Below are 26,328 nucleotides of genomic sequence, written 5' to 3' on the forward strand. Positions count from 1 at the left end.
TATGAACAATTTACTTTTGACCAATGTGAAGAAATTGTTTCAATCACAGAATGTAACTGTGCTTATTTTGAAATACCACTGGCAGAGGCCTCCACTTTACACTCTCCACCTGTCTTTTGGAGGAACCACTGCTGATTACAGACATCGGAGGTGTGACCAGATGCAAGAGCTTCTAATTCTATCCTAGCAGTTAACCATTGTACGCTGAGGTGACTTAGTCCCTTTATAGCCATTATTACCATTGAGGGATCACCACCTCAATTATCTGTTGCCTCCCATTCACCTACTGAGTGGCGTGCCCAGCAAGGGTAAATCTGATCAAGAACCATTGACTGAGAATGGATAAGTGGAAACAGGAAGGCAGGACAGCAAATATATGTATTGTGATTCCTAAAATATATTGCAGCTATCAATATTGTTGAAATCAATAGCAGTACCGGCACATATGCATATAAGTTGATCTCCCAAGGTATGCTCGCAGGACTTTAGAGGACAAGGTGTTATGTAATGAAGTAAGCAGGCTGCCGTTTGGAAAACAGATGCTCGGTCTTTAAATATTTGTGAGGGGGTCTGAACACCATTGACCAGAAACTCAACTGGACCAGCCACATAAATGCCGTGGCTACAAGAGCAGGTCAGAGGCTGGGTATTCTGCTTTGAGTGGCTCACCTATGGACTCTCCAAAGCCTCTCCAAGTCAGGAGTGTGATGGAATACTCGCCATCTGTCTGTACCTCCAACAACACTCAAGAAGCTCGACACCTTCCAGGACAAAGCATTCTGCTGGATTGGCACCCCACTTAAACATCCACTCCCTCCACCACCAGCGTACCGTGGCTGTAGTGTGTACCATCTACAGAATGCACTGCAGCAAGTTGCCAAGGCATCTTTGGCAGCACCTTCCAAACCCGTGACCGCCATCACTTGGAAGAACAAAGGCAGCAGGTGCATTGGAACACAATCACCTTCAAGCTCCCCTCCAAGTCACACACCATCCTGAGTTGGGCATATAGTGCCGTACCCTCATCATCACTGGGTCAAAATCCTGGAACTCTCTACCTCGGAGTACTGTGGGAGTACCTTCACCACATGGACTGGAGCGGTTCAAGAAGAAGACCCACCACCACCTTCTTTAGGATAATTAGAGATGGTCAATAAATGCCGGCCTTGCCAGCAACCCCAATATCCCAAGAATGAATAAGAAAAAGTTTAACAGCATGGGGAAGTGAGCATTTGTAGGGGGAGAGACTAGTTTAGGGAGAGTAGGAAACAATTAGGGAAGGAAAGTAATGAGGATTTAAGGGGATTCTGTGTATGTGGTGCAGTAATGAAGAAACAAGGAGCAGTCAAGGGAGTAGAAAGTGTGGGGGCAGTGATTAGTTGGGGTACTGAGGCCTACAGATGGAGGCATTGAGTGATGAGAATTCAGGTTGATGGTTAGGACAAATAAACATTTGGGATGTAAGTGAGTAACTACAGAGAGAGTCGTTAGTATTTGGAAAGGAGGGTAATGGGAAGCGAATAACTGAGGGTGATGGGTCATGCATATTGGGGATGGTTGGCAGTTGAGGGGTGAAAGAGTAGTGTGGGATTGAGCAGTGGGAACCTGGAAGATGTGAATAGTCGGGAGCTGGGCAACTGGTATTGGGGAACTGTAGACATTGGGGGATTTACAAGGCAATGGAGTACTGTGTGCAGCTTTGGGCACCCCATTATAGAAAGGACATCAAAGCTATAAATTCACCAGAATGATGTCAGGGTTGCAAAACTATAGTTATGAGAGACTTGAGATACTGGGATTCTTTCCACTGGAACAGAGAAATCCAAAAGGAGATTTAACAGAGATGTGTAAAATTACTAAGGGTTTATAGAGAAAGACTGTTTCCTCTGGCTGGGGAATCAGTGACAAAGGGTTATCAATTTAAAATTGTCAGTAGAGTGTGAAGGGAGGGGTTAAAAGAAATGTCCTTACACAGAGGGTTGTTCGAGCATGGAGAGCTTTGCGACAAAGAATGGTTGAGGCAGAGACTATTGGTTTTTTAAGGGAAAAGTGGATATATATATATTTGAAGCAGATGAAATACAAAGAGCGGTTAGGGCAGTGAGATTAGTTTTCGATTGCTGTCACAAAGAGCCACACAGAGAAAATGGGTGGAATAACCTTGCTGTGTTGTATTCATCTGTAGGAACGTGGGTTCCTAACTAAAAGACTGAGTTCTACTCAAGCGATCAAACAAAATGAACTTTAATGGAACAAACAGGCTTTAACAAAAAACTGCAGGATAACATCGAATGTAGGTCTGCTCTCTCTGGAGGCTCCACGAGGACTGCCCCAGCAGTCCTGTGGCTGACGTCATCACGTTTTCCCGCCAGTGGGGGATCATGTGATGAACGGCGTGATGTCATCACGTTTTAACCGTGCTGTTAAAGCAACACCACACTGTGCAGTTAAACAGCATAAATAAAAGGTACAGACTCAGACTGCAGCTAACATGTTGTTAAAGGAATTATGTACAAACGATCTGAGTCCTTTGGTGGCTCCGCCACATGCGACCCCCCAGAATTGTCTTTAACAGCAAAAGTGAGACGCCGAGGAGGCCTGACAAGTCTGTCCGAGCGACTTCGGTAACCTGGCAGAGGAAGCTGATGGACGGTGGTCGAGCTGGCAGGCGGTTGCGGTTGAGCTGGCGCGGCGAGCGTGGTCGAGTTGGCGGGCGGCTTTGGTTGATTTGGCATGGCGGCTGCGGGCGGTCGGCCACGTTTCGGCGGTTGAGCGACGACGACTGGGCGGTCCAGGTCCAGGTGAGCCGGCTTCAATCGGTCCACCGAAATGTGATCCGGTTTTCCTCCAACGTCGACCGAAAAGGATTTGTCCCTGGATTCGATGACGCGGAAAGGACCAGTGCAAGGGGGCTTGAGCGGATCCCGGTGAGCGTCGTGGCGGATAAATACATACTCAGCATTCTTCAGCTCCGCTGGCACGTGGGAGTTCTGTAAGCCGTGATTTGATGTAGGCACCGGATCGAAGCATCTGGCTGCTTCCTGGTGGCTGACGAGTTGCTGGGAGGCGGACCATGGCTCTGTGAGAGAAGGGAGGAAATCCCCTGGTACTCGGAGAGGCTGGCCATAGACGAGTTCGGCTGAGGACAACTGCAGGTCTTCTTTGGGCGCCGTACGAAGACCCAAAAGGACCCATGGAAGTCTGTCCACCCATCCTGCACCTTGAAGACTGGCCCGAAGGGCGGCTTTAAGCGACCTGTGGAATCACTCGCAAAGGCTGTTCGCCTGTGGATGATAGGCGGTAGTGCGATGAAGTTTGGTGCCGAGCCCCTGAACTACAGCGTTCCAAAGCTCCGAGGAAAATTGTGGCCCACGGTCGGAAGAGATGTCCGCCGGTACCCCGAAACAGGCAACCCAACAGGAGATGAAAGCTCTAGCAACGTCTGCCGAAGTGGTAGAAACCAAAGGAATTGCCTCTGGCCACCTAGTGGTGCGGTCCACCATGGTGAGGAGATGCGTATAACCATGAAAAGGCGGAGGCGGCCCCACAAGGTCCACATGCACGTGGTCGAAACGACGCTCCGGAACAGCGAACGTAGCCACTGGAGCTTTAACATGATGCTGGACCTTGGCCTTCTGGCAGACTATGCAGGTGTTGGCCCAGTCATGGATATCGAAGTGCATACCCTTCCAGACGAACTTCGCCGACATAAGCCGTTGTAAAGCCTTCATACCAGGGTGCGACAACCCGTGTATGGCATCCAACACCTTCCGGCGCCATGTGACTGGCACAATAGGTCGGGGAACGCCCATGGAGACGTCGCAAAGGAGCATGGCGCCTGCAGCCTGGAAACTGACGTCGGTCGCTTGGAAACTAGAGGGGACGGTTCTGTAGGATTGGACATCTGAGTCCGAGGCCTGATCTGCAGCCATGAGAGCGTAGTCGATCCCCAGGTGAAACGCGTGGACCGTCGCTTGGGACAGGCAATCCGCCACCAGGTTGTCCTTACCAGACACATGTTGAATGTCCGTGGTAAATTCAGAAATAAACGTCAGGTGACGTTGACGAGCGGACCACAGTTCGGCGGTCTTGGCCATGGCGAACGTTAGAGGCTTGTGGTCGACAAAAGCCGTGAAGGGACGTCCTTCCAATAAGAACCGGAAATGGCGAATGACTAGGAAAAGGGCCAGTAACTCCTGATCGAAGGTGCTGTATTTTTTTTCATTTTTCCGTAGTTGACGGCTGAAAAACGCCAGCAGTTGCCACGTGCCGTTGACCCACTGCTCTTGCACTGCGCCGATGGCGTAGTCTGACGCATCTGTGGTAAGGGCGATGGTGGCACCTGGAAGTGAGTGCGCCAGCATGGTTGCGTTGGCCAAAGCGCTCTTGGTGTTGAGGAACGCCTGGTCCATCTCGGCCGTCCAGCTGATTGGATCCTTACCGGACTTGCCCTTGAGGGCCCCGTATAAGGGTTGCATAAGCTGAGCCGCCTTAGGGACGAATCGGTGTTAGAAGTTGACCATCCCAGGAACTTTTGCAGGGCCTTGATGGTTGGCGGGCGCGGGAAAGAGGTAACAGCTTCCACCTTCGTCAGTAAGGGGACGGCGCCATCTGAGGTTATGCGGTGTCCCAAGAAATCGATCTGCTGCAGGCCGAACTGGCACTTGGCCGGGTTGATGATTAAACCGTGCTAGCTGAGGCGTGTAAAGAGGGTACGCAAATGGGAGATGTGCTCTTCCTTGCTAGCACTGGCGATGAGAATGTTGTCAAGGTAGACGAAGATGAAGCTTAAGTCTTGGAGCACGGAGTCCATTAAGCGCTGGAAAGCCTGTGCCGCGTTCTTCAAGCCAAACGGCATCCGCAGGAACTCAAAGAGGCCGAAAGGGGTGATGACTGCGGTTTTCGGGACATCTTGCGGGTGCACAGGAACCTGGTGATACCCCCGAACGAGGTCGACTTTAGAAAAGATAGAATTTCCCACCAAATGGGCAGAGAAATCCTGAATATGCGGGATCGGGTACCGCTCAGGAGTAGTGGCGTCGTTCAGGCATCGGTAGTCACCGCAGGGCCGCCAGCCGCTGCCCGGTTTCGGAACAATGTGGAGAGGCGAAGACCAGGGACTATTGGATCGGCGAATAATCCCAAGCCGCTCCATCGTGTCGAACTCCGCTTTCGCAGCCGCGAGCTTGCCAGGTTCGAGCCTTCTAGCCCGTGCATAAACCGGGGAGCCAGTAGTGGTGATATGATGTTCAACACCATGCTTCATGGCCGAGGAGGAGAAAGTGGGCCTTGTCAGCTCCGGAAACTCTCCGAGGAGCCGAGTGAAGTCATCCGGAGGAGGGAAAGCGCAGGCAATAGAGCGCGCAACGGTGGTACCGCGGTAGCACGGAATCGAGTGGAAGGTGGCCGCGTTGATCAACCGGCTGTGCCGGACATCGACGAGGAGGCCGTTGGCACACAGAAAATCTGCCCCTAGGATGGCCTGCGAGACTGTGGCCATGATGAATTCCCAACAGAAGCGCTGACCGCCGAAACAGACATGGACCCGCCGCTTTCGGAAAGTTCGAATTGCTGCACCATTAGCCGCTACGAGGGAAAAACCGTGTTTCCCAGCTTGCATATTGCGATTCGACGCAGGTAGAATGCTACACTGCGCCCCGGTGTCACAAAGGAAACGTCGACCCGATAGAGAATCGGTGATATAAAGAAGTTTCCCCGTAGATCCGACAGCCATCGCAACCGCGGAGCGCCCGTTAGACCTGGTCCTCCTTCAACAGGAATGCTGCAGGAGCTTTGTTTCTTTTTTGGGCGAAAAACTGCAGGGGCAACGGCAGCGTCGTGCTTTCGCGCCAAAACGGGCGTGGTCGGAGCACCAGCCCGCTGCAGGAGGAGCTGGAACCACGTCTGTGGGGGATGGGCACCTCGTGACCGCGCAGCACTGCTGGGTTACAGTGAAAATCTTAGCTGCTTCGGCAGCAAGCTCGGCGCAGTCTGTAATCTCGGATCTGGCTAGGGCAGCCTGTACCTGCTCCGGCAGTTGGCGGAGGAAAAGCTCCCGGAAGAGGAAGCATTCCGGTTCGGCACCCAAGAGCGTGAGCATTTGGCTCATGAGCTCGGACGGTTTAGAGTCCCCGAGGCCAGGCATCGTGATGAGCCGGCGAGCGCGCTCTGACTTCGAGAGCCCGAAGACCTGTAGCAACCGTGCCTTTATCGTATCATACTTGCTGTCAGTAGGAGGACTACCGAGGAGGCTGATGATCCATGAAGCAGTTGCGCTATCGAGGGCGGAGACCACGTAGTAATAACGGGTCTGATCCGCGACGATGTTCCTGATGGCGAACGGGGCTTCAGCCTGGATAAACCAGGCGTCTGGTTGTTGCTCCCAGAACTGTGGCAGTTTCAAAGTCACGGCGTTCGCGTCCATGCTGAAGATCTTCCGCGAAAACTGTTCACGAAAGTCGGGGTCACCAATGTAGGAACGTGGGTTCCTAACTAAAAGACTGAGTTCGACTCAGGCGATCAAACTAAATGAACTTTAATGGAGCAAACAGGCTTTAACAAAAAACTGCAGGATAACATCGAATGTAGGTCTGCTCTCTCTGGAGGCTCCACGAGGACTGCCCCTGCAGTCCTGTGGCTGACGTCATCACGTTTTCCCGCCAGTGTGGGGTCATGTGGTGAACGGCGTGACGTCATCACGTTTTAACCGCGCTGTTAAAGCAACCACACTCTGTACAGTTAAACAGCATAAATAAAGGTACAGACTCAGACTGTAGCTAACATGTTGTTAAAGGAATTATGTACAAATGATCTGAGTCCTTTGGTGGCTCCGCCACACATCTATGGTTCTAGTTAGTGAGCACTGGAGTGGAAAGGGTGGACAATATTTTTGGCCAAATAACGTTCTCACATACTGGTCTCAGTTATGTAACCAACAGAGCTGTGATTAATTATATTGGCCCGTAATTTGCGGTGTGCCCATAAGGGCCACGCACACACAGCGCGTCATCCACATCCCGGGGAAAAGGGCATCCGCAGGCGGCGAGTTGGGCTATTTGCCCAACTTCTACCCAGCGAATGCTCATGAAATTCTTACGCCTGTTAAAAGCAGGGATAAGGCCAGCTTTTACCAGCATAAGAGTTCGAACAAAATTTTTAACAAAATCATTTATACATTAAAAAACCTGCGCAATAAGGTAAGTTTATTTTTAGCACCTTCTAAAAAAAAATTATTTTTCAAATTTTTAAAAAAAAAATTAAGTTATTTAATTAAATGGCATTTTAAATATGTAATTTTTAAAAATATATATTTGATGTGTAGATGTATTTTATGGGGGTATTCCCATTCATGCTTATGGGGTTTCCGTACGTACGGAATCCCCATAATCATGAATGGGGATTCCCTTCTTTTATTCGTTGGGCCGGCCCATGTGATCCCATGGACACTTACGAGCCGCCTGCGCCCCGGGATACGTGGGCCTCTACCCGCGGGTACCCGGAGAAGCCCAAGACCGTGAATCTCCGTACCTCCCAGACACCAGATATACGAGTATTTTATTTGCAGGTCGGAGGCATTTCCCCGCGGGAAGCATCCGACCCCAAATTCAGGGCCAATATTTATTACTGTCAACAAATCACAGGTAGTGATAATCAAAACCTTTGAATTTACTGGAGAAACTGAAAATTAATTTATTTGTTGGAAAAACTCAAATTATTGGCACCTGCCACATTGATAACGTAGCTGTGGTTAATTAAAATGTTTGCATGGCCTAACTATATAAAAAACCACTGGTGATGGAGCCAAAGCATTTGTTTTACCCTAAGAAGCTTTCAAAATCCAATGTTTTTTTCTTTAAAAACTCAACATTATTTAACATTATGAGGAAAGATTCTGTTTCTCTCTGTCAATCTCACTTTTTAGCCAGCACAGTTAAACACATGAAACTTTTCCTGGCAAATTAATTCTACAGCTCATTCTTAGAACACAAGAAAAATAAATAAAAACCTTAATCAACAGTATGAGGAGGTATACCCTAAGACAGCCTGCCACTCAGCGATACAATCTCACTGGAAGGAAATTCTGCACTTGGTCAGACTGCACCATTTTGCTGAAGGGTTTGCAGTCAGCAAATAGTCTTGAAGCACATTTCAGACCAAGAAAAAAAGCTTCAGGCTGGGAATGAGACTAATGACTCAGGAACCTGGAAAGGGGAGGTGGGGTGGACCTGGTGGCCAGGAATGGCCTGAGGGACAATGGGCCACACTCTTCTGGGTCCCCTACCCCATCAATACTGCCACATCCCATCCTCCCCTAATGTTGTCCAACTGTGCCCCTGTAGGAACCTCTGTTCCTTACCAAAAGATGGAGTTCGACTCACGAAGTCAAAACAATAAACTTTAATGAGCAAACGAAGCAAGTTAACAACTACAGGATGAACTGGAAACATGTCTGGTCTGCTTGGAAACCTTTCTCCAACTGCCTGGAACTGCTAGAAGGTTCCGAGCTATGACCCTCTCCCCAACTGTCTGGAACTGCTAGAAGGTTCCGAGCTATGACCCTCTCCCCAACTGTCTGGAACTGCTAGAAGGTTCCAAGCCATGACCCTCTCTCCAACTGTCTGGAGCTGCTAGAGGGTTCCGAGCTCTGACGTCATGACGTCATCACGCAGAGTACAGGGATGAAGCCTGAGTGCAGTAACAGATACATTTAAAGGTACATCATCAGACTATATAACAGAGCTGTAAAAAGGAATTATATACAATGTCCATAGCCCAATGGTGGCTCCGCCACACCCCCCTTAATTGTTCATGGACTAATGAACCTCCACCCCAGTTTCCCTCGATCTGGAACCTCCCATTTCTCCCAAATACTGGGATTCAAACACTACTGTTCTCAGACACAAAGACTAAACACTCTATTCTCTCCAGCCAGACCCTTCAAGTGATCCCAGGACCCCATTCCCTACTGCCACCAGACCCCAGGACACAGGCTCTTCTTGTACATGCACACCTCAGGACCTCCCCCCTCCAATGCTCTAGAACCCATCACCCATCCAACTGCTTCTGAACCCTGGCCCTGGGACCGCCTGACCCCAGTACTGAAAGACCCCAATGCAGAATCCAATTATCCCACACCCTGACATTTACCTCTTGCAAAAACTGTGTTACTACACCCAAAGACCCCCTCTTCCCAATGGAGGCATCAGAGGCCAATTTCCATACTTAAAGGTGTTTGCAGACTGTGAGATGCTTTGGGGGCATCCTGAGGTCATTAAAGGTGCTATAGAAATGTAAGTGCTTTGTTATTTTATTATTTAACACCGTTAGAAAGGCTTGCATTTATATAGTGCTTTATTCCATCTCTCAGAAATGTCCCTTAGTACTTCACGGACAATGAGGTACTTTGAAATGAAGTTACCGTTGTTTCGGCAATGGGGGGAGGAATGAGTGCCCAATATAAACTGGACTGAGAGCGACTGCTCAAACTAATTTCACATAGGATTCTACAGCCAGCAGATTTGAACTTGGGTCCCAAAGGTGAAAGGCCAATGTCTTAACCAGTGCAGCACGGAGTTCCCAGTACCTTGTATTTTGCGTGGGTTTCCATGTGCTGAATCTGCCATGGACACTCCCCATGGCGACTCCCTCCAGGCTAATTTTTTTTAATGCTTTTTTGTTAACTGGAATTTTTGTACTAAAATGTGCAATAAAATGAAGAGTAATCTGGCACAGTTTACTTCATTTATGAAACAGAAATTTTATCAGAATAAAATCACAATCTTTGTACCTAATTACAGGAAACTGCTGTCCATAGTCCCAGTAGAAGAAGAATATCATTGTCATTTGTGCTCAACATTACATATTCAAATATACTGCAGGCAGACTTGTAAGCATCTTAACTCTCCAACCTCACGCAGCACTGCAACATATTGCTGAACTTAAGAACCCATGGTCTGAAATTCCTCTTCAGATGAAAAACTGAAGCATGTTTTCTCACTATTTAAAGATTTGCTAAAAAAAAATGCATTCTCAGACATCATACGTTCTGAAGCTGTGCTTTTCTGCAAATTTTGCTTGTAGATCACGAGTTACTGAGCAAAACAGGCAGCGAATTACATGCAATTTACCGCACAGAAACAGACCTTTTGGCCGGTGTTTATGCTCCATACGAGCCTCCTCCCACCCAACATCATCTCACCCCATTCGCATATCCTTCGACAGTATTCCTTTCTCCCTCATGTTCTTATCTAGCGTCCCCTTAAATGCATCTATGCTTATTGCTTCAATGACTCCATATGGTAGAAAGCTCCACATTCTAACCACTCTCTAGGTAAAGAAGTTTCTCCTAAACTCCTTATTGGATTTATTGGTGACTATCTTATATTTATGGCCTCTAGTTTTGAACTCCCCACAAGTGGAAACACTCTCTCTGTATCTACTCTATCAAACCCTTTCATAATCTTAAAGGCCTCTATTAGGTCACCCCTCAGCCTTCTCTTTGAGAGAAAGAGCCCCAGCCTGTTCAATTTTTCCTGATAATTATAACCTCTCATCCTTGACATTCTCCTGTTTCTTTCAGCCTCCAGTGCAGATCCTGTCAAGTATTTTCTAACAATTTAATCCATGTACAACAGGTACCTTTTTATCAGTTTGTTTTTCTCTTGTTATTCAGTATAAAATGAAAAATCTGATACTTGATTCCGAGGGTTATATTTTCCAGCTGGTGCTGTTCCTGTACAGAGTTTATTGTCTGTTTTTTTTTTTAAAAAGCACACAGAAGGATTTAGTATAAGTACATTAAGCATTGGTACAGAACACTGCAGATCGGAAAATATATTAACACATGTCATGACAGATCAGATTCATGGTTATTAATGCCAAATTACCTAACACTTACATTCTTAGATAACTTTAAACCAAGGGGAGCATTATTCTCCATTTGCCAACATTAGTGAAAAAGTGGGTGAGAGTATACAGCTGTCTTACACACTCACAATAGCAACTGGAGGAAATGATTCTCCTTTAAGTTGTAATTCTAAATTATTGAGGAACATTAACAAGATCAGGACTACAACAAGTAGTCAGCAAAGTGCTGGAAGATGTCATCAACAGTGCTATCAAGCGGCACTTACTCACCAATAACCTGCTCACTGATGCCCAGTTTGTGTTCCACGAAGACCACTCGGCTCCCGACCTCATTACAGCCTTGGTCCAAACATGGACAAAGGAGCTGAATTCTAGAGGTGAGGTGAGAGTGACTGCCCTTGACATCAAGGCAGCATTTGACCGAGTCTGGCATCAAGGAGCCCTAGTAAAACTGAAGTCAATGGGAATCGGGGATAAAATTCTCCACTGGAGCACAAAGGAAGATGGTTGTGGTGGTTGGAGGTCAATCATCACAGTCCCAGGACATCGCTGCAGGAGTTCCTCAGGGCAGTGTCTCGGCCCAACCATCTTCAGCTGCTTCATCAATGGCCTTCCCGCCAACATTAGGTCAGAAATGGGGATGTTCACTGATGACTGCACAGTGTTCAGTGCCATTCACAACTCCTCAGATAATGAAGCAGTCCATGCCCGCATTCAATAAGACCTGGATGACGTTCAGGCTTGGGCTGATAAGTGGCAGGTAACATTCGCGCCACAGAAGTGCCAGGCAATGACTATCTCCAACAAGCGAGGGTCTAACCACCGCCCCTTGACATTCAACAACATTACCATCACCGAATCCCCCACCATCAACATCCTGGGGGTCACCATTGACCAGAAACTTAACTGGACCAGCCATATAAATACTGTGGCAACAAGAGCAGGTCAGAAGCTAAGTATTCTGTGGCGAGTCTCTCACCTCCTGACTCCCCAAAGACTTTCCACCATCTATAAGGCACAAGTCAGGAGTGTGATGGAATACTCTCCACTTGCCTGGATAAGTGCGCCTCCAACAACGCTCAGGAAGCTCGACACCATCCAGAACAATGCAGCTCGCTTGATCGGCACCCCATCCACCATCTTAAACATTCACTCCCTCCACCACCAGCGTACCGTGGCTGTAGTATGTACCATCTACAAGATGCACTGCAGCAACTCGCCAAGGCTTCTTTGGCAGTACCTTACAAACTCGCGACCTCTTGCACCTAGAAGGACAAGGACATCAGGCGCACGGGAACACCACCACCTCCAAGTTCCCTTCCAGGTCACAAACCATCCTGACTTAAAAGTATATCGCCAATCCTTCATCGTTGCTGGGTCAAAATCCTGGAACTCCCTTCCTAACAGCACTGTGGGAGTACCTTCACCACACAGACTGCAGCAGTTTAAGGCGGCGGCTCGCCACCACCTTCTCAAAGGCAATTAGGGATGGGCAATAAATGCTGGCCTTGCCGCCCATATCCCATGAACGAATATTTTTAAAAATTGCATCATGTGGTGTAAAATGATTAGCTCCTTTTTGAAGCTACAACAACTTGCATTTATACAGCACCTTTAATGTGGGAAAACATCCCAATGAGCTTCACAGGAGCATAATCAGACAAAAATATTATTGACACCGAGCCACAGAAGGAGATACAAGGACAGGTGACCAAAAGTTTGGACCAAGAGGTAGGTTTTAAGGAACATCTTAAAGCAGAAGAGAGAGGTCGAGAGGTGGAGAAATTTGGGGAGGGAATTCCAGAGCTTAGGGCCTAGACTGCTGAAGGCACGGCCGCCAAGGGTGGGGTGAAGGAAGGTGGGGAAGCACAAGAGGTCACAATTGGAGGAATGCAGAGTTGTCGGAGGGTTGTAGGGCTGGAGGTTACAGAGATAGGTAGGGACGAGGCCATGGAGGTATTTGAACACCCGGATGAGAACTTTAAATTTGAGATGTTACTGGACCAGGAACCAATGTAGGTCAGCGAGCAGGGTGAATGGGGCTTGGTGTGCGTTAGGATACGGGCAGCAGAGTTTTGAATGAGCTCAAGTTTAGAGGATGGAAGATGGCCAGGAGAGCATTAGAATAGTCGAGGTAACAAAAGCATGGATGAGGGTTGCATACAGATGGGCTGAGGCAGGTGTCGAGACGGGCAATATTACAGAGCTGGAAGTAGGTGATCTTAGTGATGGAGAGGATATGGGATTGGAAGCTCAGCTCAGGGTCATATAGGACACCAAGGTTGTGAACGGCCAGGTTCAGCCCGACACCGTAGCAAGGGAGGGAGATGGAATCAGTGGCAAGGGAACGGAGTTTGTGGCGGGGACCGAAGAAAATGGCTTGGGTCTTCCCAATGTTTAATCGGAGGAAATTTCTGCTCTTCCGGTACTGGATATCAGACAAGCAACGTGACAACACGAAGGCAGTGCAGGGGTCAAGAGTGATGGTGGTGAGGTAGAGCAGGATATCATCAGCGTACATGTGGAACCTGATGCTGTGTTATCAAATGGTGATGCCGAGGGCAGCATATAGACGATTCTAGTTACAGAAGAAAATATAAACCTAGAAAGGAGTCATTAGACGGCATTTTAGCACTCCCCTGGAAACATTCCTTTTCACGCTATTTTAACATGGGCATTAACGCATTTAATTTAAATAGGATATCAACTGCACTAAACTGTAGTCAGAGTAATGTTACATGTTAAGTGTTTATTGACTTTGATAATAGTAACTTCTGGGTGATAACTGACTTGAGCAATTAGTTGTGGGTAGATTTTCTATCGTTAGTTAGACTTTCATTAATTTCTACATTTCTTAGCCCATTTTTGTTCCCTTTTCCCTTGCTTTTCCCATACTATTCCTTGATCAGGAAAAAAAGAAAGGCTTGCATTTATACAGCGACTTTCACAACCACAGGATGTCTCAAAGTGCTTTACAGCCAATGAAGTACTTTTTGAAGTGTAGTCATTGTTGTAATGTAGGAAACGTGGCAGCCAATTGCGCACAACAAGCTCCCATAAACAGCAATGTGATAATGACCAGGTAATCTCTTTTTATTATGTTGATTGAGGAATAAATATTGGCCTCGACACTGGAGATAACTCCCCCGCTCTTCTTAAAAATGGTGCCATGGGGTCTTTCATGTTCACCTGAGAGAGCAGAGAGGGCCTCGGTTGAATGTCTTATCCAAAAGATGACACCTCTGACAGTGCAGCACTCCCTCAGTACTGCACTGGAGTGTCAGCCTAGATTTTTGTGCTCAAGTCTCTGGAATGGGAATTGAACCCATAAGCTTCTTACTCAGAGGTGAGAGTGCTACCACTGAACTAAAGGGAGGGGAAGAGTTTGTTCCCAACAGTCTGCTGATTCCAGGCTGCAACCAGCTATTGGAAAAGTGCACGAGAAAATCCCAGTTAATCACTCTCTGATTTTGCTCACCTCACCTCTACACTTTCCCTCGGCACACTGACTGTACACAGGTTGCCAACCCTCCAAGATTTTTCATAAATCTGCAGGAATTAAGGATTAAGGACACTGCTATGAGCAATCCAGGAGAAAATCATCATGGGTGACTTTAATCTACAGATAGATTGGGCCAACCAAATGAGTAACAATACTGTGGAGGAGGAATTCCTGGAGTGTTTACGGGATGGTTTCCTGGACTAATATGTCGAGGAACCAACCAGAGATCAGGCCATCTTAGACTGGGTATTATGTAACGAGAAAGGATTAATTAGCAATCTTGTTGTAAGAGGCCCCTTGGGTCGGAGCGATCATAATATGATCGAATTCTTCATTAAGATGGAGAATGAAGTAGTTGACTCAGAGACTAGGGTCCTCAATTTAAATAAAGGAAACTATGATGGTCTGAGGAGCGAGTTGGGTAGGATTGATTGGGGAATGGCACTCAAAGGGTTGACGGTGGATAGGCAATGGCAAACATTCAAAGACCGAATGGATGAACGGCAGAATTTGTTCATCCCAGTTTGGCATAAAAATAAAACAAAAAAGGTGACCCAACCGTGGCTAACAAGGGAAATTAGGGATAGCATAAGGTCCAAGGAGAGGACATATAAATTGGCCAGAAAAAGCAATAACCCTGAGGATTGGGAGCAGTTTAGGATTCAACAAAGGAGGACAAAGGGATTAATTAAGAAAGGGAAAATAGAATGAGAGTAAGCTTGCAGAGAACATAAAAACTGACTGTAAAAGCTTTTATAGATATGTGAAGAGAAAAAGATTGGTGAAGTCAAGCGTAGGTCCCTTGCAGTCAGAATCGGGGGAATTTATAATGGGGAACAAAGAAATGGGGGACCAACTAAATACATATTTTGGTTCTGTCTTCACAAAGGAGGACACAAATAACCTCCCAGAGATGCCGGGGAACATAGGGTCTGATGAAAGGGTGGAACTGAAAGAAATCAGTATTTGTAGGGAAATGGTGTTAGGAAAATTGATGGGACTGAAGGCCGATAAATCCCCAGGGCCTGATAATCTACATCCCAGGGTACTTAAGGAAGTGGCCCTAGAAATAGTAGATGCATTGCTGGTCATCTTCCAGAACTCGATAGACTCTGGAACGGTACCCATGGATTGGCAGGTAGCTAATGTTACCCCACTATTCAAAAAAGGTGGTAGAGAAAAGGCGGGGAATTATAGACCGGTAAGCTTGACATCGGTAGTGGGGAAAATGCTAGAGTCCATTATAAAAGATGTAATAGCAGAGCACTTGGAAAGCAGTGACTGGATCGGACAAAGTCAACATGGCTTTACAAAAGGTAAATCGTGCTTGACTAATCTACTGGAATTTTTTGAGGATGTAACTGGTAAAATAGATAAGGAAGAACCAGTGGATGTGGTGTATTTGAACTTTCAGAAGGCTTTCGATAAGGTCCCGCATAAGAGATTAGCGTGCAAAATTAAGGCACGTGGGATTGGGGGCAAGGTATTGACTTGGATAGAGAACTGGTTGGCGGACAGAAAGCAAAGAGTTGGAATAAACGGGTCGTTTTCCGAGTGGCAGGCAGTGACTAGTGGGGTACCGCAAGGATCGGTCCTAGGACCCCAGCTGTTCACAATATATATTAATGATCTGGACGAGGGAATTGGATGTAATATCTCCAAATTTGCAGACGACAGAAAGCTGGGGGGGAGGGTATGCTGTGAGGAGGATGTCGTGAAACTCCAGCACAATTTGGACAGGTTAGGTGATTGGGCAGAAACATGGCAAATGCACTATAATGTGGATAAATGTGAGGTTATCCACTTTGGTGGCAAAAACAGGAAGGCAGATTATTATTTGAATGGTAATAGTTTGGGAGAAGGGGAAGTGCAAAGAGACCTGGGTGTTCTTGTACACCAGTCGCTGAAGGTAAGCATGCAGGTGCAGCAGGCGGTTAAGAAGGCAAATGGTATGTTGGCCTTCGTAGCAAGAGGGTTCGAGTACAAGAACAAGGGTGTCTTGCTACAGTTGTACAGGGCCTTGGTGAGACCACACCTTGAGTATTGTGTGCAGTTTTGGTCGCCTTACCTGAGGAAGGACGTTCTTGCCATGGAAGGAGTGCAGCGAAGATTCACCAGGCTGATACCTGGGATGGCAGGAATGACGTATGAGGAGAGATTGGGTCGATTGGGCTTATACTCACTGGAGTTTAGAAGATTGAGAGGGGATCTCATCGAAACCTATAAAATTCTGTCAGGCCTGGACAGACTAGATGCAGGAAGGATGTTTCTGATGGCCGGGGAGTCCAGAACCATGGGTCATAGTCTAAGGATAAGGGGTAAGCCATTTAGGACTGAAATGAGGAGGAATTTCTTCACCCAGAGAGTGGTGACCCTGTGGAATTCTCTGCCACAGAGGGCGGTGGAGGCCAGTTCATTAAGTATATTCAAGAAAGAGTTGGATATATTTCTTAAGGCTAAAGGGATCAAGGGATATGGGGAGAAGGCAGGGACCGGGTACTGAATTTGGATGATCAGCCATGATCTCATTGAATGGCGGAGCAGGCTCGAAGGGCCGAATGGCCTACTCCTGCTCCTATCTTCCATGTATCTATGTATCTATGTAAATTTATAAAAATATCGGAGGTGAGGGAAAATGGGCTGTTTGACTGACAGTCATGAATCATTCGATTCGATAATGAAGAGCATATTCCCTTTCCAATTAGCATGGGAGGGCAGTGCGCCCCAAGAATGGACGTGCTGGGCAACCAGTGGCAGGAGTGTGGTGGCAGGAAATTTGGAGGCAGGAGGTCATGTGATGAAACCTCCTGGAACCAGAGTTGGTGATCCCAGCTAAAGTCAAGAATTCACTGCATGGGAATTAGGCTTGAATCTAGATTCTACCACTCCCTGGTGCTACTGGCTATCTTTACCTTTTTAAACATAAAGTACTTCAAAAAAATATATGTCAAGCTTCACTACTATACACCGCCAGCACGTTGGGAGCCCATCAGCGTTTGCCAATAAAATCAGTGCCCCCCTGTCCCGTATCTACCTGAATACTGTGATTAATTGCCCAGACTGGCCTCACCCCCCTCTTCCTGTTGTTTCTTGCGCTAATGGCCCAGATTGCTTTCTGGAAGCATAACATTTTGTCAGAACAGGGGCTTCCACCTCCAGTACACAGAGGCAGCAATCGGGACCATTAGCATGGGAAGCATGCGAAGAGGAGGAGCAAGAGCTATCTGGACAATTAGCCACAGTACTCAGGTGGGAGCAGGTGGGGAAATATGGTTGTCACGGGGAGGCAAGAGAATGAATGACAAAGTGAGAGACGCAGAATGCGAGGGGAAGGAGACAGAATTCTTGGCAACCAGAATGAATGGCAAGGGATAAATGTATGGCTTGGGGGACAATGCATGAGGAGGAGGCGAGAGTAGATAGATTGGGTGGCTATGAAAGAGGACCTAAGTCTTGGCAGTGAAGTGGAGAGGGAAGGGTGAGCTAAATGAATGGCAACAGAGGGAAGGGGAAGTGGCTGGTAATGAAAGGCGCAGAAGCTGGGATTGGTGCTTTGCGAGGGGTAAAGAGGGGAGATTTAGGATGCGAGAGGAAGGAGAGTGCCAGCATTAACTAAGGGAGTAGAAAGGAAGAGTGTCAACATGAAGTCTGAAGGTGAGAGGAGAGGGAAGAACACCTGCTTGAACAGAAGAGCGAAGAGGATTAATTGAACTAGGTTGGAGAGGGAGAAAAAAGCCAGGTGTAGGAGTCTACGTACTCCTAGCAAAAAATACTGAACTCGGAGAGGTTCAACAGAAAAGGTTTAATTCTTGAGACTGCATGTTGAACACAAAATGGCGTCAGAGCCTACACCAAGTCTGACTGCCTTTCATCAGTCCACAGCTTCGACTGCTCCTCCCCCGCTCTGGGCTTAACTATGTTGCAGATCGAGTTTCTTAAAGGTGTGATCCTTCTTAAAGGCATGACGCCTGATTTATAGTCTACGGACCGAAAAGCGGATGGTGTCCTTTCTGTGGTCGGTACGCCACACAGCTCCCCGCAGAATCCACTAGCAGGGAGTGTACGAACCGGCGTCGTGGCTTGATGGCATGGCCGGAACAGCTCTTGGTGGTTGGTGTCGGGAGTGGGGCGGTCGGACGCGTCGGGCTCTTAGGCGGTCTGCCCTGCGGTGGGGGTTGGCCCACTTGAACGGGTTCGTCGGGCTCTAGGTGCGCCAGCTTGAGCCGGTCAACCGACACCTTGTCAGTTCTGCCGCCCACTTCGAGGAGGAAGAACTTGTTCCCCATCTGGAGTACCTTGTAGGGTCCGTCATATGGGGGCCGTAGAGGTCCTCGGTGGGCGTCATGGCGCACGAAAACAAATTTGGCCATGTGCAGGCTAGGTGGTACGCGGGTTGCTGGTTCGCCGTGCCGGCCGGTGGGCACCGGAGCGAACTGTTGTGCTCGGTTGGCGAAAGCGCGGCGTTGCTGGTCAGCCGACCAAGGGGTCGTGGCGGTGGGCAGGAATTCTCCGGGTACGCGCAGCGGCTGGCCGTACACGAGTTCCGCCGCCGAGGCTTGCAGGTCTTCCTTGACCGCGGAGCGTAGGCCAAGTAGCACCCACGGGAGGCGGTCGATCCAAGCTTCGTCCTCGAGGCTGGCGCGGAGGGACGCCTTCATGGACCTGTGGAATCGCTCGCACAGTCCGTTGGCTTGGGGGTGGTAAGCCGTGGTGCGGTGAATGGCCACCCCGAGGTTTCGGGCGATGGCGGCCCACAGATCAGAGGTGAACTGCGGGCCTCTATCCGAAGTCATGTCGGAGGGGACGCCGAACCGAGCGACCCAGGTGCCGATGAACGCCCTCGCGATGTCGGCGGTGGTGGTGGACGTCAGTGGAATGGCCTCGGGCCAGCAGGTGGTATGGTCCACGATTGTCAGTAGGTGCGTGTGACCTTGTGATGGCGGCAGGGGGCCGACGAGGTCGATGTAGACGTGGTCAAACCTTCTTTCTGGCACGGTGAGCTCCTCGAGTGGGGCTTTGACACGCTGGTGGATTTTGATATGCTGGCAAGCTATGCAGGATCTGGACCAGACACGCACATCTTTGCGCAGGCCGCGCCAGACAAATCGGTTGGCCACCAGTCTAATGGACGCGCGGGTGCCGGGGTGTGAGAGGCCGTGGACGATGTCGAACACCCGTTTTCGCCAGGACGCCGGGACTACGGGGCGGGGTTGCGCCAAGGAGGTGTCGCATTTGACTGTGACGGCGGACGGGCCGCAGGCGACGTCGGTCAGTCGCAGCCCTGGGAGGGTTGTGGGCGCGGAGAGCAGATCGGGGTCGGTGCGTTGCTCCGCTGCCAGTTGAGCATAGTCCACTGCCAGGTGGGCGCCGTGGACGGCGGGGCGGGATAGGCAGTCGGCCACCACGTTGTCTCGACCGGAGACGTGCCGGATTTCTGTGGTGTATTCGGACACCGCAGCGAGCTGGCGTTGTTGCCTGGCTGACCACGGGTCCGCAGATTTCACCATCGCGAATGTCAGGAGTTTGTGGTCGACAAACACGGTGAAGGGGCGGCCCTCCAGAAGAAATCTAAAATGGCGGACTGCCAGGTACAGTGCGAGGAGCTCGCGGTCAAAGGCGCTGTATTTGGCCTCTGGGGGGTGCAGTTGGCGGCTGAAAAAGGCCAGCGGTTGCCAGGCCCCGTCGACCCACTGTTCGTACACGGCGCCGACCGCGTGGTCGGAGGCGTCCGTGGTGAGGGCCACCCTGGCGTTGGGCTGTGGGTGAGTGAGCATGGTGGCGTCGGCGAGCGCCTTTTTGGTCGAGTCGAAAGCGGTCAACATGTCCGCCGACCACTCGATCGCCATTCTGTCTTTCTTACCCCAGACGGCTTCGTATAGGGGCCGCATGAGGGAGGCCGCTCCGGGAATGAAGCGGTTGTAAAAGTTGATCATCCCCAAGAACTCCTGGAGGCCTTTGATGGTGGTAGGCCGGGGGAACTGCTGGACGGCTTGCACCTTGGCGGGCAGGGGAATGGCTCCGTCCTGCGTGATGTGGTGGCCGAGGAATTCGATCCTGCTGAGGCCAAATTGGCACTTGGCTGGGCTGGTGATGAGCCCGTGCTCACTGAGCCGCTGGAACAGGGTGTGGAGGTGCTCGATGTGTTCCTGCTTGGAGGAACTAGCTACCAGGATGTCAACCAGGTAGACAAAGAGGAACTTCAGGTCCCGGAGGACCGAATCCAGGAGCCGCTGGAAGGCCTGGGCCGCGTTTTTGAGGCCGAAGGGCATTCGGAGGAACTCGAATAGCCCAAAAGGGGTGATTATGGCCGTCTTGGGAACGTCCGTGGGGTGGACTGGCACCTGATGGTAACCGCGCACCAGGTCGACTTTGGAGAAGACTGAGCGGCCGGCCAGTCTAGCCGAGAAGTCTTGAATGTGCAGTATGGGGTACCGATCCGGCGTGGTGGCGTCGTTTAGGCGCCGGTAGTCCCCGCAGGGGCGCCATCCCCCGTCGGGTTTGGTGACGATGTGGAGTGGGGAGGCCCAGGGGCTGTTGGAGCGGCGGATGATGCCGAGCTGTTCCATTGTGGCGAACTCGGCCCGCGCGATCTCCAGCTTGGCCGGGTCCAGCCTGCGGGCGTGGGCATACACCGGTGGGCCTGTGGTGGGGATGAAGTGTTCTACCCCGTGCTTAGCAACTTTCGCGGAGAAGGTCGGGTTGGTGAGTGCTGGGAACTCAGCCAGGAGTGCTGAGTAGTCGTCCGTTGAGCGGGCACGGCACTGCCACGCCATTTCGGCGGGTTGGGGGGGGGGGCCATGGCGCCCGGGATAGGTGACATGGTGTTCATGTCCACGAGGCGGCGTTGAGGCATGTCGATCAACAGGCCGTGGGCGCACAGGAAATCCGCACCGAGGAGCGGGGAGAGCACCTTGGCGGTGATAAACTCCCAGTGGTAGCGGCGGCCTACGAGGTTGATGGTGACGGTGCGGGTGCCGTACGTCCGGATGTCGGTGCCGTTGGCGGCAGCCAGCGCGGGGCCGCGGCCGCCTCGCTGGATCTCGAGGGCGGATGCGGGGATGATGCTGCGCTGCGCGCCCGTGTCGCATAGGAAACGGCGTCTGGAGGCGCTGTCCGTAACGTACAGCAGTGCGCCTGCTTGCCCCACGGCCATCATGTAGGCCGGTGTGGGGGCAGTTGGAAACATGCAGGGATGGCTGCAGCGGCGTGCCCGTGCGCCGAACTGGGTATGGAAGTAGCAGTAGCCCTGGGTCGGAGGGCTTGGGGGACGTGGGGGCCTGGGGGGCCTCGTGGCCGAGCTGTGTGGCCGCGCGATAGAGGGTGGAGCTCGCACCAACGCTGCGGAGGCCAGGTCGGGGGTGACAGCGTGGTTGGAGCCGGCGGACAGGAGCTTATCGGCTTCGTCGGCCAGGACCTCGAGGTCTGTGAGGCTGGACGCCACGATCGCCGGGCGGATGCTGGGAGGTAGTTGGCGGATAAAGAGCGTGCGGAAGAGGGAGCCGGGCGGTTTCTCGTCGGTCAGAGCAAGCATGTGTGAGAGCAAGTCTGATGGTGTGGAGTCGCCGAGGCCCGGGAGGTCGAGGAGGTGGCAGTTGCGTAAAAATTGGGAGGCTGTGAATTTTTTAAGGAGTGCGGCCTTGAGATGTGCGTACTTGCCTTCCTCCGAAGGGTTTTGTAGTGTTGTCCAGATTTTCGTGATTGTGGAGCTGCCCAGGGAGGCGAGGAGGTAGTCGTACATCGTTGCGTCGGCGGTGATGCCGCGGAGTCGGAATTGCGATTCGGCTTGAAGGAACCAGGCGGTGGCTAGGTTCTCCCAGAACTCCGGCAGCTTCACAGAAACTGCGTTTGTGTCAGCCATGGTTACGCTTAGGAGTCGTCCTGAGCGTCGGGGTCACCAATGTAGGAGTCTACGTACTCCTAGCAAAAAATACTGAACTCGGAGAGGTTCAACAGAAAAGGTTTAATTCTTGAGATTGCATGTTGAACACAAAATGGCGTCAGAGCCTACACCAAGTCTGACTGCCTTTCATCAGTCCACAGCTTCGACTGCTCCTCCCCCGCTCTGGGCTTAACTATGTTGCAGATCGAGTTTCTTAAAGGTGTGATCCTTCTTAAAGGCATGACGCCTGATTTATAGTCTACGGACCGAAAAGCGGATTGTGTCCCTTCTGTGGTCGGTACGCCACACAGGTTTGAATTGACAGTGGAGAGAGATCAGTGCCAGTATGAACTGGAAGGGTTGGGGGAAGAAAGCGTCTGTGTGTAAGAGTGGTGAATTAGATGGTGTTCAGTGTCTCTGTGAACTAAAGCAGTGGGGGGTTGAATGCGGGAGGGTGACAACTGAAGTAACTTTTGGGTGTGATGGTCGATTGGTCGATTGAAAATGCAAATGTCACTTTTGAAAATTAAAAATCTATTAATTATGAAGTATAAAATGCTTAAATTGAACCATAATATGAAAGTTTTCATGTAAAAGTTCAATTTTTTCTCCAGGGAACACCCCCAGAGCTTCCTTGGAATACTCCACTAATTTTGTTTCACGTATTTATGTGTTTTTCCTCCAATACAAGTGATGGAATGTTGAGTCTGCTGACAGCTTAAGTACAAAGCCCATGTGACTACTTGTTTGCAATTGCTTGGACCATTCTTGAGTGGTCAGCTGTGTTTGGAAGCTTTTACTAGTTTTTCTAGGTTGATTCTCTGGTGCATGCAGGAAAGTCCTCACATAATGAGAACATTAAATAGGTTGCTTCATGAAATGCAGTGTTGTACAAAGTGGAATGAAAAATATTTTCCCATTAGTGTGCATCAAAGACAACATAAATTAATTGAGTAGCTCACAGTAATTAACTATACTCATTAATGCAATCTACTGTACCTTTTAATCAGAAGCTGGACCCCATCATTACATAGGGAATATTCCAGAAGCAACAGAAAAACATTAAACTACTCATCTACACAGATGATCTTTTTATTTGTACAACAGCAGACAAACCTGCAAAGCTATTTTTGACATCACTGCTGCTAACGCGGAGTGAAGTGCTATCTTTAGTATTTCAGATCCTGGAATAAATTCCATCTGGTGTCAATGTCGGCAATGCTCACAAAAAGACATTTTTGGCAGCAGAGAAGAATGCCTCACAGGGTAAAGCTGGTATAAATAAACCAATCTAGTGGGGCGAGATTTCCCACATCCAACAATATGAAAAGCAATTGTAATCCAGCTACTTGTAACTCCAGGGTCTGTGGGAAACACTGTGGCACCGAGAGATTTTTGAACAGGGTTAAGCTGAGGTTTATATCAGAAAATACCAAGACGCCTCCAATTAACCATTATCAGGGTCAACTAGTTAATGAAATAACAACAGAAAATGCTGGAAATAGTCAGCAGGCCAGGCAGCATCCGTGGAGAGAGAAACAGAGTTAACGTTTCAGGTCTGGGACCCTTCATCAGAACTGGAAAAAGCTGGAGATGTAACAGATATTAAGCAGGTGCAGAGACAGGGAGGGGGGGGTTTAGGAGGGGAGGAAGAAATAGAAAGAATATCCTGTACTTTTGTAAGAGGCAGGAAAGATAAAATGTTGCAAATGGGAATGGCAAAAATCATACTGCATGAAAAATGGGGGCAGGGATAATTAACTGAAATTGTTGAACTCAATGTTGAGTCCGGCAGGCTGCAAAGTGCCCAATCGAAAGATGAGGTGCTGTTCCTCGAGCTTACGTTGAGCTTCATTGGAACAATGCAATAGCCTGAGGACAGAGAGATCAGAGTGGGAGTGAAGCGGTGAATTAAAGTGACAGGCGACTGGAAGCTCAGGGTCACCCGTACGGACTGAACGGAGGTGTTCCGCAAAGCGGTCGCCCAATCTGCGTTTGGTCTCCCCAATGTAGAGGAGACCGCATCGTGAGCAGCGAATACAGTATATTAAATTGCAAGAAGTACAAGTAAATCGCTGTTTCACCTGGAAGGGGTGTTTGGGGTCCTGGACAGTGGGAAGGGAGGAGGTAAAAGGGCATGTGTTGCATCTCCTGCGCTTGCACGGGAAGGTGCCAGGCGAAGGAGAAGGGCTGTTGGGGGTGATTGAGGAGTGGACCAGGGTGTCGCAGAGGGAGCGGTCCCTTCGGAATGCTGAAAGGGGAGGTGAGGGGAAGATGTGTTTGGTGGTGGGATCACGTTGGAGGTGGCAGAAATGGCGGAGGATGATCCGTCGAATGTGGAGGCTGGTGGGGTGAAAGGTGAGGACAAGGGGAACCCTATCGTGGTTCTGGGAGGGAGTGGCAGGGGTGAGAGCAGAAGTGCGGGAAATAGAACGGACACGGTCAAGGGCCGTGTCAACCACGGTGGAGGGGAATCCTCGGTTGAGGAAAAAGGAAGACAGGTCAGAAGCACTAGTTTGGAAGGTGGCATCGTCAGAACAGACGCGATGGAGAAACTGTGAGAAAGGAATAGAGTCCTTACAGGAAGCGGGGTGGGAGGAAGTGTAGTCCAGGTAGCTGTGGGAGTCGGTGGGCTTGTAGTGGATGTTTGTTGAAAGCCGATCACCAAACACATCTTCCCCTCACCTTCCCTTTCAGCATTCCGAAGGGACCGCTCCCTCCGCGACACCCTGGTCCACTCCTCAATCATCCCCAACAGCCCTGCTCCTTCACCTGGCACCTTCCCGTGCAAGTGCAGGAGATGCAACACATGCCCTTTTACCTCCTCCCTTCCCACTGTCCAGGGCCCCAAACACCCCTTCCAGGTGAAACAGCGATTTACTTGTACTTCTTGCAATTTAATATACTGTATTCGCTGCTCACGATGCGGTCTCCTCTACATTGGGGGAGACCAAACGCAGATTGGGCGACCGCTTTGCGGAACACCTCCGTTCAGTCCGTACGGGTGACCCTGAGCTTCCGGTCGCCTGTCACTTTAATTCACCTCTTCACTCCCACTCTGATCTCTGTCCTCAGGCTATTGCATTGTTCCAATGAAGCTCAACGTAAGCTCGAGGAACAGCACCTCATCTTTCGATTGGGCACTTTGCAGCCTGCCGGACTCAACATTGAGTTCAACAATTTCAGATAGTTATCCCTGCCCCCATTTTTCATGCAGTATGATTTTTGCCATTCCCATTTGCAACATTTTATCTTTCCTGCCTCTTACAAAAGTACAGGATGTTCTTTTTATTTCTTCCTCCCCTCCTAAACCGCACCCCCCCCCCCCCACCCCGTTTCTGCACCTGCTTAATATCTGTTACATCTCCAGCTTTTTCCAGTTCTGATGAAGGGTCCCAGGCCTGAAAAGTTAACTCTGTTTCTCTCTCCACGGATGCTGCCTGGCCTGCTGAGTATTTCCAGCATTTTCTGTTGTTATTTCAGATTTCCAGCATCTGCAGTATTTTGCAATTATATTCAACTAGTTAATGGCTGTGTGACTGGATGTTCTTGAATGAGAGAAATTGGATGACTTCATTAACCTTGAAAATGCTTTTGACCCAACATCAGGATATCATTGCGAATTCATTGTTCATCGCCTCAATTTCTGACCTGGGGCTAAAGATAGACAAGAAACTTTGGGATGGTAAAATATTTTCTAAAACAGTAAATTATTTCTGATATCTTCCTTTTACAGACATACATGGTATGGGGCAAAATTTCTCACTGTCCACCCAAAATGAAGGATACCACACAATGCTGCATCTCCATCTAACCACCTGGCAGGGAAGTAGTAAAACTCACTGCCAAGCAGTGCCAGGCAAACCCGAGTGACAGGCAGCCCTGGAATTTGAATCCTTGAACATTTGGTAGTCCATTCTCCATGGCTAAAATCAAAAATAATAGACCCAAGTAAGATAGAATGAACTAAAAGCAGTAGAACGGTGCAGCAGTTCAAGAGGTTGAAAGGTTCATCTCTAGACAGTAGACAATGCGATTGATGGTGCCCACACACATCTACTTGTCTCAGGTGGATGTATTT

At 49.5% G+C, this 26,328-nt stretch overlaps 1 protein-coding gene across 3 annotated transcripts in view; it reads right to left on the reverse strand.

Annotated features, from left to right (window-relative positions):
* LOC147124941 (connector enhancer of kinase suppressor of ras 2) overlaps positions 1-26,328 on the reverse strand; it is a 1,271,510-nt gene that overhangs the window by 1,193,785 nt on the left and 51,397 nt on the right. The window lies entirely within an intron of this gene.

The sequence above is a fragment of the Somniosus microcephalus genome, chromosome 1 (assembly GCF_052327205.1).
Source record: "Somniosus microcephalus isolate GS21.2 chromosome 1, FLI_Smic_1.0, whole genome shotgun sequence".
Lineage (NCBI taxonomy): Eukaryota > Metazoa > Chordata > Chondrichthyes > Squaliformes > Somniosidae > Somniosus > Somniosus microcephalus.